Raw genomic sequence first — 13,353 nt, forward strand, 5'->3', positions numbered from 1 at the left:
ACAAATGGAACCACAAGAAATAGGAATGCGGATGATCTGGACGTCAAAAAAACAGGAGAGAGGCTCGCCTGTCTGATGTCTCCTATTTGTCTTATCATGACAGAATGGATAAAAGAATAAAAAGGGCTGAGATTGTGGATGAACTTGCCATAACTTGAAAGAATCTGTACTGTCACTGGGTGCTGTCAGGCAGCACATTAACTAAATGTCAGTATGTGTCGAGTTTGTGATAGGAAAGAAAATGGAAATTTGTCATGGAATTGTGCCATCCCCTGAGATTCCAGTTCGTGCAATCAGATGTCCACAAGGCAATGAGATCCAGAAACTACACTCGTCAAGTCCAACTAGAAATTGTGTAATGTGCTGCCAGTTTATGGTCAATTGTAACAGACTACAACATAAAAGCTTTGGTTAACAGTGCAGAAAATATGTGATTGGGTTTTGCGGTCTTACCAATTAGCAAATTTAGAGTTTGGTTCACAAAAATGGTGATAGATAGATAGATAGATAGATAGATAGATAGATAGATAGATAGATAGATAGATAGATAGATAGATAGATAGATAGATAGATAGATAGCTGTTCCTGATGAAAATTTGTCTTTTTACAGGAGCTCAGTAAATGAATAAATAAAAGTTATATTATAACAAATGAAATGAATAAAAGAAAACTAACAAGAAATAAATTTTTCTGACTTGGTTAAAGATAAAACAAACAATCACACTCAGTGAGGTATTATAAATGTGAATTGCCATTGGTATAAAGGAGACCCTGTAGAGTTTCTTTATACACTTTACACAGTATATTGAGGAACAATACAAGCAATGAGAAGAGAGCAATTAGGAACATAATAACATGTCAGAAAATTTCATGGAGTTCAGTCTTCCTCAAGATTAATACGAGGGACGTTGAAAATGTTTCAACACTTTTTTTAATTCTATTTATTAAGAATTTCAAAAATAAATTACATCACTTTTCTGCATAGTCACCTTCCTTTGCGATGCAATTTTCCCAGTCATATCAACTTTTTAATGGCATCAGCAAAAAATGTTTTTGGTTGAGTATGTAGTCACTGATGTACCGCTGCTTTCACATCAGGGTTCTTTCTTCATTCCTCGTGGTCGTGGCTGTAGCTAGACATCTGGAGTGATCTGCATCCATCACACTAGTACGGCCATTTTCCAACATTTCAATCCACTCGTAGACGACTCTGCGAGAGAGAACTTTATTCCCATACTGAGCACACATGTGGAGATGAGTTTCACAGCCATCTTCACCACAGGGTGACAACTCTTATACTAAACTGCAAGGCCAGCTGGCTTGCCACACAGAACTAGTCACATGACACTCTCAGATACGACTAATTACAACTCCTTCCGCCTTCACCGTTTCCAACAAAAATATAAAAGTACGGAAACTTTTTGAATGACCCTCGTAATAAGTTTTTTTTGGTAAGGAAGGTGCTGTGTATTTACTAGTATTTCACTTTAATCTTGGTAAATTGAAATACAACTAGTGTAGAATCTGTGGTTAGCAGATCTGTGTCTAGATTGTCAGTCAGAATGTACTTTCAAATTTACACTGTACATCCTCACTTTTATTGTTGGTTGATGCGATTTTTTATAAGAAGTTTTTTATCATTAAAATGTTTTAAACTAAAGTGTATAGTTCAGAATTTTATTTTTACATCACACTCTCTCTTGCTTTTGTGTCATTGATTTAGTTGGTACTTACACTTACTCTAAAGCAACTTGCAAATGTTTACATATAGGGTCACAGTGTGGTATAGACCTCCAACACCAGCCAGACTCTTACAATCTTGGTCACAGTTGCCTGACAGATTTTACATATACATTCTGATAGTTAATATTAATCATCAGGGTGGCTGGTCGTGTTGCTGAATATATGAAAAATAATGCAGTGTTTCCCAACCTTCATGTTAAATATCTGTTAAGGTTTATTAGTAAATTGTCACAGTACAAGGGACTTAAATGATTATTAACAGATATTTATCAAGTTCAGTTTCCTTTAAGAATACAGCATATGTTTACAGAGTTATGGAGTAAATTTATTAAAAAAGGAGTGACAGTGATGTTTCCAACTTGATATGAGGAGGAGTGATAGAAGCAAAGTGAGATGGCAAGGAAGTATAAGTTCAGAAGTTCAACATTAGGAGGGCACAGTGGCAACAGACAAGTTGAAATTGAGCAAAGAATTCTGTGTGGGGGCCTAGTCCATGTTTGATCCATCAGCATTCCTTTAATTAAATGGTGAGCCATGTACAGTATAAAGGGATGACAGTAGAAATTAAGCAGAAATAAATTTAAGAAGGAAGCCAAGAAAACACTTCTTCACACAAAGATTAATGGAACTGTGGGACAAACAAGGTCATGTTGTTAAAGAGGCTTTTAAAAAGTGTCTGGGTGAGATATTGGGATATTGTAGCTATTGGTTAACCAAATAAGTTTACTAGACTGAATGAGTTCCTCTCATCTGACAGACATAAGTTCATAAGTATATTATTTACATAGCATTTAGTATATAGCTTCTTCTTCTTCTTCCGTAGCAATTCCCATTTTTTTATGGTGTCACTATTTTTTATGTCCAGACTACCAATTAAATTTCAAGTAACTACCCCAGAGTCATAGAGCTAATCAGAATGGCAGAACTGACTTACCTCTTGTAGTTTCCAGGACAGTGTGCCTGGAAGCTCTGAAAGAAAATTTAGTCGTACAGGAATTGTTCCTGTCTTGCATCTAATGCTTGCTGGGATAGGCTTCAGCTTCCCCATGACCCTGCTAAGGATAAGCAGGTTTAAAAATGGTGGATGAATGGAAATAGAACCTAAATAGAATCTAAAGAGTTAGAACAAACCAAGAGTTGACAGTACTGTATGGCAATCCTGATTTATTGGCTGAAATGAAATTAGCAAGACTAAGATGAATGGGGAATCATTAAAGAATGTAGGAGGAAAGATGTGTCAAGAAAAATTACATAGGATTTCCAGATGGAGGAAGAGACTGACAAAGGAAAAGACGGAAGGATGAGGTTCAGAAGGATTCATGAAGGATTTGAAAGCAATCAAGTATCTGGACAGAAAGAGGAAAGTGGAGTATAGACAAGAATGGACAGTTACCTCAAGGGAAGCCAAGGATATTCATGGACTGTAGCACCAATGGGTAAGGTAAGTAAGGATGGAAATATTACACAGCAGTTTTTGAATTTTTTTTTTGCCCAAAAATCAATTACAGATAAGACAAGTGGCACAATGTCACCTCCAAAGCGTAACTTGAGGCAACCAGCTCAAAATTTCAGTTGACCATATGTGTGCCATCGTGTGAAAAAGTGCAAAACCATTTCAACTAATTATTTTATACTAGCTGTATAAAACCATGCTGTAGAAAGCCCGGGCTCCTAGAAATTATTTAAATCGTCAGAAAAAAAAATGAAATGCAGAGTCGGTGGTTTTGTTTTGCAGACGTGCTTGCCCCCCTTGTCTATCAGCGGCTACGCGAGTTTCTCTGTCATTAGAGGTTATCATTTTGCTGATGTCCTCGCCTTGTGTATTAGTGGCTTAGCGAGTTTATCTTTCATCTGAGGTTTCGCTTTGGCGATGGAGTCGCTTTCTTTCAAATTCATGCCTCACACTTCTGGACCGCTTCATATATCCAGGTTGGACAGACAGACACACACACACACACTTCCACGTGTAGACGTTTATATATAAGATATGCTGATGACAAAAATATGTGCAGTCTGTTTTATTGCATACACCCATCTTTGGCTTATTGAGGCTTTTTGCGATTACTATTTTTCCTGACTTCACTTTATTTAAGGGCTTACAGCTACTGTAAATGCTTATGCCACAGGAAATCAAGATACCACGGCTTACGTATGATTTCAAAATTAGACTTTTTTATTTAGCTTGTACTTTAATCACATGCAACTTTCAAATCAAGTACAGTATGAAAGCATTTTAAACAGGAGTACTTTCTTTATCAAGACTAAGCATAAGAGTCAACTCAACTAGTCCTAGTCAACATATGTAGAAGTCCAATTGCAATATATCTGGGATAATGTAGTTAAAGTAGCACTAGGCTAACCCACTCTGAGTTTGCTTGCTCTACCAGTTTGTGGTTGCGCTCTTGTTGCTACTCAACAGAAATTTCACATCCTGACTTGTGGCAAAGGCAACATCCTATGACAGCGCCATGTTTCAAGTCTCTGAGATCTTCAGTATGACCCATTTTACTGCCAATATTTGCCAATGGCTATTGTATGGTTATGCACCTCTTAACAATGGCACCTAATGGCTGAAACACTCAATAATTTGGAGAGGTGTTCACAAACTTTTAGGCATATAGTGTATTATCATAGAGGTTTATCTGTTTATTATTTTGGTTCACCTATGTTACATAGTTGTAGCTAACTATGGGGTATGTATGAATACCAGGTAGATCTGTTTTATAACGCCCTATGTGTATGGTTTTATCTGTACGTGGACATCTGCCATAAGCAAAATGTGATTTTTATGTAGCTTCTTGAAGCGCTCCATGTGTACAGCTTCCACACATGTGAACAGCTGATTCAGGCAAAATGAGACTTCAGTATAGTGCACCACGTGTATGGCTTCCTTCACACTTAGCTACCTCAAGCAAAAAGACCTACTAGTTTGGCATAAGCAAACACAAAACAGTTGTCTTCGGCCTTGAGTATCATTTAACACCTGTACCACTTACCAAAGCTGGTGCTCACCCACCATGCTGGTTCTTTGTAAAGGTTAGCCCTAACCTATGTGGGAATTTGGTGATTATACACTCTAGTTGCTCTTAATACTATACATTGGCCCAACCAAACAATATAAACTTGCTACATCAATATATCAAATCTACTAAGACACAGTTAAACCAATAGCAGCAAAAAGTAGTAAATGTATTTAAAACAGTATTTTAAGGTTACTTTCTGCAAAGATAACAGACAATGATGAGGATGAACTCCTTCAAGCCTGGGTGCATAGCTGCTTAAAGAGTTTCTTCAATCTGCAGAGGTCTTTTCTCTTGCTAACTTCAGAGGGAATGCAGACGTCTTGTCTTCTTGTGTTTTTTTTCTGGGAAGAATGTATCCCAAACTCTGTATGGATTCAACAATTATTTAATAAACGATCAATAATCCTAAAACCACTGTCAAGTTTATATTACAAAACTGTGTTCTTTTCCCAGGTTGATGCCCATGCTAATCTTATTTACCCCAGGCTAATAAATAAGATTGTTTCACATTTCAGAACTGATACTGTAAGCCTAGAAGTCTGTTCTTTCCAGGGATTCTAAAAGAATTAAAGATTGAAAGTTTTAAATCAATACCTAGCTGTCTGCTCTACTATCAGTTCAGTGTGGCTTATCTTTCTTGCAGTTAGATAATCAGTTCACAATTCGAAAAATGTTTGCAATCTTTGTAGCAGCTTGCTAATCAGTCCCTTTGCCTTATGGTATTATATTGTATGCTGCATATAGTGATTATTTGACGGTTTAGTTCAGAGAGTTTGAAAATTTATTAAAATGATCTTCACCGTGGCTCATTTCCAACACCATACACAGAGTGAACCACTATGCCACCCTAAAGAAAAACTGTATATGCAATTATCAAAGAATCTGCTCAATCATGCTCAATTTAAGCTGCAAAAAAACTGGCCTTATGTACAATTTTGAACAGCACTAGACAAGAAATAACAAGTAAAACAAGAATGTGTAAAGCATCAATATGAAAACCTAGCACAGCAGTAATTACTTCAATATCTTCCATGTGGGAAAGAACACAAACATGTCTGTTTCCACCTGATGTAACTAATATAAAACTAATGCCTCTTTTAGCATTTCTGAGTCCAATAGGAAGGCACCTGGATTGGCCTGGTCCTTGTGCCTAGTGGCTCTTGGTGTCAGTGGAAGAGTCGCATCAGTTGAAAACTTGGTTGATCTGTGAGACTGTGTGATATTTCAGCAAAATTCATGGTGAAAAATTAGGTGAGGTATGATGCTTTACTTCATGCTTAATCATTTTACTGAGTCAATTTTACAAAGATAATTGATATATTAGTATCTTTTCACACATTTCAGCACACAGTTCCAGCTTATGTCATTCAAATTGTTATATCATGAGTAAGTGTGCATGACTTGACTCTATGATGACCCATCCAAAGTTGGCTACTGCTTTGTGCAAGTGCTGCCACGAAAATCATTGACTTCCCATAGCCCTGAACTGAATGAACATACTGAAAAATAAATGAACACATGGATTGAAGAGCATGTAGTCTGTTTTACCATTTAAAGATTTACACTGGCAGTTCATGCAGTGGTTAGTGTTGCTGCTTATGGTTCAATTGTTTTATGTGTATTCAGCAACCAAGCTGCCTACAACTTCAGAACACATTCACCACCTGAAGCCAACCATGTTTGGGCCTGGCCAGTACCTGGATGGGAGACCAACCAGAGTTGCTGCTGGAAGAGATGTTGGTGAGGCCAGCGGGAGATGCTTATCCTGTGGTTTGTGTGTGGATCCCAATGCCCTTGTATAGTGACGGGGACACTGTGCTGAATAAATGAGACTTAAAACCAAGGTCCTGACTGTCTGTGGTCATACAAAAGCCCCTGGGCATCTCTCAAAAAGAGTAGAGGAGGTTGGGAGTATGCACTGATACATGTATGCCACAAGACAAACCACTTCAGGATCCCAGATTAGGACCTGAGTGCAGCTGTGCAACTGGTGACACTTCATCACCACACTAGTTCGAATGGAATGGGACAGTGTGAGGTTTTTTACAGTGGCTGGAGTTCCAATCCTGCCACCAACCTGCAAGTTTTCCCTGCAACTTGGAGGACCTGCTTGCAGAAAAAGTAGGATGTCCTGGCTAAATTGCCCATCAAGAGATTGTCCATTCTGCCACCCTAATTATTGCCTGTCTCTAACTGGCTAACTATTAGTACGTTTACATGCACACACATAAATAAAGTGGATAGGACTGGCAAGCTCTGTCAGGCTGGATAGTTGGATCTTGTCAGAATTTCTCTGTTCTAAAGCACTTTGAGAAAAGTACTATATACATTTAATTAATTAATGAATTAATTCAGATTGATTCCCTTGCCCCAACTGCTGTCTCTGAGGACTTGGCATGTTTCCCCATGCAGGTTTCTTTCTTAAGTTTTCCAAAGACATGAAAATATTAGGGTTAAAGGAGATTCTAATTTGGTGAGTGAAGTAAGTGGCTCCTGCAAAGAGCTGGTGCTCCACCCATGCCTAGTTCCTTCCTTGTGCCCGATGCTGCCATTCACAGCTCTTTAGCATCCCCATCATGAATTTAATTTAGAAGATTTACGTCAGGCTTGCTAATGTAGTTTTGTTAACCATCTTAAATGACTGGAGGGACTGAAGCTGTGTGGAGGTTTGAAGAATTTTGGACCATTTGGATTCCAATAATGTGCCATGTCTGCTTCCTGGGTGCTGATGTATTCTGTGAGGCTTTGTATTACTTGGATCTTGGCACATTTAATAACCCGGATCACAGATTATTAACATGTAATTTGAAAGTATATGTGAAACGTTATGGGACTTTAGGCAGGTAGCCTTGCTGCAAAGCCAACGTTAATCTCCAGGATCAAACGGATCTTAATTCGTCTGTCCACAAAGTAGTTTATAAATATAAACATAAGAAAACTGTGCACCTGCGAGGCTATTATTTACTTTTATAAAATCTTAAACCTGACTACACAATGAGAAGTTGCGTGACTAAAAGCCTATCTAAAGCTTTAAAAAATGTGACTGGATGTCGCGTAAAAGGACAAAATCACTTGGGGTCCCGGCAAATCACTATTGGCTAACAAAGCGCGCTTTTCCAAATGTGTATGCCTGTCGACCAGAGCAGTGCAGACCTCTCTTTTCTTCTCTCCTCTTTCCAGATCGTGCCCACTGCATGGCAGAGGGCTTGGAGGCAGACATACTTGAGCTAGGCGCGTGCACGTGTGACAAGAGTTTATCGGCGCACTTTACTTCGGCTCTGCTCACTCGCACTCCGCCGGCGCCGAGTGTATTCGATCTCCCACACCCTCCTCCTTCTTCCTCTCCCGGGATGCGCCTCTGCTTTGATATCTCCGGCAACGAGTATTTTTTTTTAATGTGAGAAGCTCACAGCCGCCATGCTGGGAAAAGCCTGCCGCGTGACGGTTTCGCAGCGCCTCAAGCACTAGAGTAGATCCTAAGGGACTTCGCGCCCTGCCTGCGTTCGGAAGGGTGAGTAACACTGCCGGGGACTGCTTCGCTCACATTTTTTTTGCATTTGCGTTTTGTTTTAAGACTTTTCTTATTTACTTTGTCCGCGCAGTACTCCACAAGCTCTGCATGCTCTTTAGAACATCATTATTATTGCACTTGTTACCGGACACTCTGCACATCGGTGCAAAGCTGAAGAGTGGCGTGCGCGATCGAAGTATCTAAAATGAGGCTCGGGTTTACTCGCAGTTACAGGAGCAGTTTGTCAGTATTGTAACGTAACTTGCCAATCCACCCGTGAAACTTTTGAAATTCGAATCGGGTTGTGCGCCGCTAGTGTCGGGAAGTGTTTTTGTTCATCCTTACTTGTAGTTTTCAATAGCTGATCTGTGCTGTGGAGAAACTCTTTCTGGCAATGGGGTAAAAAAGAAATCGGCGGTCTAAACGAAAGTATCATTGGAAAATGGGGTACATGTATTCGTTGTGTTCTCCAATGCTAACCCGCATGGTCATCCTACAAGAGTTGGGCGCCGACTGTGAAATGTAGAGTGTGTTTGCTTTCATTGATCAGGGGATTTAAATACATTTGGAGTGCCAAGGTGTCGACAATTGCCGTGAATCGGAGGGCAGCATTTTTCTGTTACTTACTATGAAAGTTTGTCGGTCCACACTCACGTCTACTGCAATCTTCCGCAAAAAAATTAAATAAGTCCGGGATAATTTTTCATAATTGTGAGCTGTGCAGTGAACTGAAAACCAACATATCGAGTGGTAATGCTGCTGGGATAAACTCTGGGCTTTGCACTGAAAAGTAACTTGTTTTATTTATATCGCCAGCTTCTCAGAACACCGCATTGTCATTGTCTTGCCCGAGATCCCAACTATATAACACATTAGAATTCATTTGCCAATTTAGGACGGGAGAACTTAAAATGATTACTGTACATTGATTGGTCAGTAATTGTCAAATCCAATTTTCGGTCTCTCTGCATGTTACATGTTTGGTTGAATGGGAGTGTAAATGTATGTACCCAAAGGCGAACTGGCACGTTATCCAAGGGTTATTCTGTATTTGAATCTGATGCAAAAACGATAAGCTTTTAGCTCCAATAACCTTGACCTGGATCAAAAAGATTCCGTAATGGATGAATAAATCATTTATATTTTCATATTATCATTAATATATCATTTATACAGTAGTTCTGTGCCTTGCACTTGTGTAATAGCTTCTATTTTTGTACTATTTTGCTCAATGTTTTATGTTGTTGCTGGAGCAAATAGATTTCCTTTCAATGACAGTAAATGAACAAATGTTGTCAGTATGTCTTTGGTAACAAACAGTCACTGAGTAAAAGTAGTAGAGGACAGTACTGTCACATTAATCCCGCTCATTACCATTTAACAATGATGAATTGTCCCAGGATGTATGTATACAGCAAGGTCCAACACCAACATCCGGTCGAGAATTACTTGAGGCTATAATTAAGTTCTATTTTCTTCAATCCTTTATTGAAAGAGAGAGAGGGGAAAATAAAAAACAGCTGCCAAGTATGGATGGACAGATTTAGCTTACGGAATCTCTAGTGAAATATTGGGAAGTAAGGAAAATGTAAAGTATGTTAATTGGAATTGAATTGCTCGACTGATATGTTGTCATTGTCTTTGTACAACAAAAATTTTTAGCATTTATTAGTCAATTACCTCTGAAGGAAAGGTGCCCACCCAAGGTCGGTATAAATATACTGTCAGTTTTGGTTTCAGTGCCCCATTAATCCCTGAAGTGACTTAAGTGGGTCTGAGAAAGTTATGTTTGTCTGTTATGAGCTAATGTGTTGACCGTGTTTTTGTCCCCTATGTTGTGACTTAAAATTATTCATTAACTGAAATGAACATGCTGTTGGTGTGGCGGTTAACACTGCATACTTAATAAACAAAACAAATTTCCCTGTGGGATAATAAAGTCTACCTAACCTAATGTAACTGTCTTAACTTCAGTTAGCCTTTAACCATAGGCAGGCATGCCAAAAACCTTACATAAATAAAACAAATCATCCTTTTATCGACACTGAGTAAAATATAGAGGTACGAACTATTATATAAACACAGTAATAGTTTCAATATAAAATTGAGGATAAGAATTTTATATTTGACTGCTGTGTGGACTGGATTTTGTTGGACTATGGGAATAGCATGCGAGTGTTTTTATTATATTTATTACAGAACATTTTAATTAAAAGTATTTTCTTTTTATAAGAAACGGGGCTCAGGTCAGTTGTTGTGGTGCATAATGCTGCTGCCTCAAAGCTCCAGGAGCCTGGGTTCAAATCTTATGCTAATCTCTGTATATGTTGAGTTTACACATTTTCCCCTGTCTGTGTGGACCTTAATTTGGGGTCTCGAGTTCATCTTGCATATCTTAAACGTGTGTTATGTTAATAAGTCATTTTAAATTAGTTCATTATGAAGCGAGTGCTTGACTGTGCCATGAAGTGGATTGGCGCCCCATCTAGGTTTGTTTCTTGTCTTTTGCTCAATGCTTCTAAAGTGATCGTGGGGGCATTCTGCAACCCTGAGCAAAAATAGGGAGGTTAAATACGTGTGTGAATTGTACGATAGTTTCAGTCACTATTCTGTAAAGAAGGTATTTTTCATTTCATAAGAAAATTCCTCTATCAAGGGAATATCCATTTCTAAAGAAAATAATAATAATAAACTGACTTATGAAAGAATGCATTTGTTGCATGAGAAAACTAGATATGCCCCACTGTGTTTTTTTTCTTTTTCTCTATTTTCTCTTTCTCAGAATAGTGATACCCGACAAAAAATAAAAGTAATACCTCATGTTCAGAGTATAGGCAAGTTACTTAAGGGCTCCTGGCATATTACTACAGTGCTTGTGTTTGCTCTCTTTGCAGTTTTATTGTGGTTAAATGTTTATTTTTAAGGTGTGTTAATCAGTACTACTGAAAAATAAACTAGTATATAGACACTGTAGCTTCATAGCTTTAATATTTGTTGTGTCCTCTAATTTTGCTTGGAAATAGGTTAAAGAATAACTTGTTTGATTCAGGCATGTTCTCTGAAACATTAAGTTGCATTTCCTAAAGGTTCTGATTTAGACAACTTTTGGAGATAAAAAAAGTTTAGTATATTAACAAGAGTTTTTCTGCTGTAATTGTACGCAAGATTTTTCTTTTTGCTTGCCTGCCAGTCATACATTTGAAAACTATTAGTTTATATTGAAATTCAATGAAGGCCTTTTACAAAAAGTAAACAAGAGCAAAACTTGAGTGTTAATAAGTTATAGGGCATAGTTCAAGAACAGAATTTTCAAGACCCCAAGAAAGATTCTTAGTTTGTTAGTGGAAATCATCAAAGGTTTGTTGATTCAGGACTAACAGCTGGGCATGCGTGAGCATAAGGACAAACACAACAATAAAGAGAGCAATGCAGAGCTGGAGACATGCTACTGCTTGTTGTAAAAGTGATAATGATTACTTCATTGAGACTCAAAATACAGTAAGCATGCTAACTATAGCATTTAATCATTTATTAATGGTGCTGTTCAACGGATGAATCCATAATTATGAAAAATCTTACACTGTACATTACATTGCATTTATACTCACCAGCCTGTGCTGTAGGTTTTTGTCCATTTATTTTCTTTTCAGTTATTAACTTTCCTCAGTTTTGTCTGATTGCTCTTTGTATCTTGTTGTTTTATAAGCCAAGTGGGGTTTAATTTTTACAGTTGTTGCCTGAAAATGTTATCTTATCTGCACAGTAAGTTTTCTTCCTTAACTTCTATTGCAAACTAGCTTAGTTACCCAGTTAAAAAGTAATTACAAAGTATGTATTATCAAGTGCCATTAACTTCAAACGTACTACAGTGTGCACATAAATATTATAAGATTTGGAAAGTGTTGCCATATCTAGTGTAATTACAAAGTATGTATTATCAAATGCTATTAACTTCAAACTTACTACAGTTTGCACATAAATATTATAAGATTTGGATACTGTCGCTATATCCAGTATGCTTGTTGTTTTTTTCCTTCTGGTGCAAAGAACCTCAAATTGCAGTTAACAACTCTATTGATGATACAGCTCCAGCCGGCAGTTTGATGGATTACAAAAAAGTGAGGGAAATGCTTGATTAAAGAAAAAGTTTAATGGGTGGGAAACTTTAATATTTTGGTGTAAATGCAAGTGTGGTAACCGTCACACCACCATCACAATCTATTTGGTACTGTTTTTTGTCAATAGATCACTCTGTGGGTTTCACATTCACAATTTTGAAACTATAAGTCTCTTTCCAGTATTGCCCTGTTACTATATTCAAACTCCTCTGTAAATGTAAAATGGTAAAGTGGGTAAAAAGGGTTGCGTTTAGGCTAAATATGATCAGTAATCCCATAATCCCAATTCACTGTGAGATTTAAATCAGCTGTGGTCTTATAACCACCCTGACCCTGGTTCTCTCCTGAAACCCTTTACCCAGGAAGAGAGGCTAAAACTAATACATCATAAAACAGTGTTATGCAGCTTGAAATGCAACAGGAATACAGTGCGGCATGGATCGCAGTGGTGGTGAAATGGTGAGAGATTATGCATATGACCCCTTATTGCAAAAAGTAATTCTTGAGACAATATGACCACACCCAGGGAAGGTCGAGGTCATGACAGACATAGTAAGGGAAATGCTTGATTAAGGAAAAAATGAAAAGCAATGGGTGGGTTTCAAATCATATTTCTTGGTAAAAGGGCAAATATTCTAACCATCTCACAACATGGGAATCTGTGTCTGTGTTGGTAGATCAAGCTGTAGTATGCTGAGTATGTTGAATTAGATTTTGCAGTCCTTTTTATGTACTGCGTATACAGTATATACGCACACACACACCAGGTATAGTGTGAAGTGTAGTGAGCATTCACAAGTCACCCTTGAACCAAATTAAAGACAAAAGTGGCCAAAATAAGAAAAACATATTATCTAGTGTCATCTATTGCCCTTTCAATCTCTGGCTTCTCTCAATCAGTGCTTCATATTCCGCACCTCATGTAAATGCTTATAATTCTAGCAATGGCTGACCCAAT

General features: G+C 37.9%; 1 protein-coding gene across 1 annotated transcript in view; it reads left to right on the top strand.

The window, feature by feature from the left end:
- The first annotated feature begins 7,905 nt into the window (after window positions 1-7,905).
- Window positions 7,906-13,353, top strand: part of LOC114654359 (sema domain, immunoglobulin domain (Ig), transmembrane domain (TM) and short cytoplasmic domain, (semaphorin) 4D) — a 123,080-nt gene continuing 117,632 nt past the window's right edge. Inside the window, exon 1 of the mRNA XM_028804860.2 lies at window positions 7,906-8,277. The gene's annotated coding sequence lies outside the window, so the exon portion shown is untranslated. The remainder of the gene's footprint in view (window positions 8,278-13,353) is intronic.

The sequence above is a fragment of the Erpetoichthys calabaricus genome, chromosome 7, assembly GCF_900747795.2.
Source record: "Erpetoichthys calabaricus chromosome 7, fErpCal1.3, whole genome shotgun sequence".
In the NCBI taxonomy this organism is placed as follows: domain Eukaryota; kingdom Metazoa; phylum Chordata; class Cladistia; order Polypteriformes; family Polypteridae; genus Erpetoichthys; species Erpetoichthys calabaricus.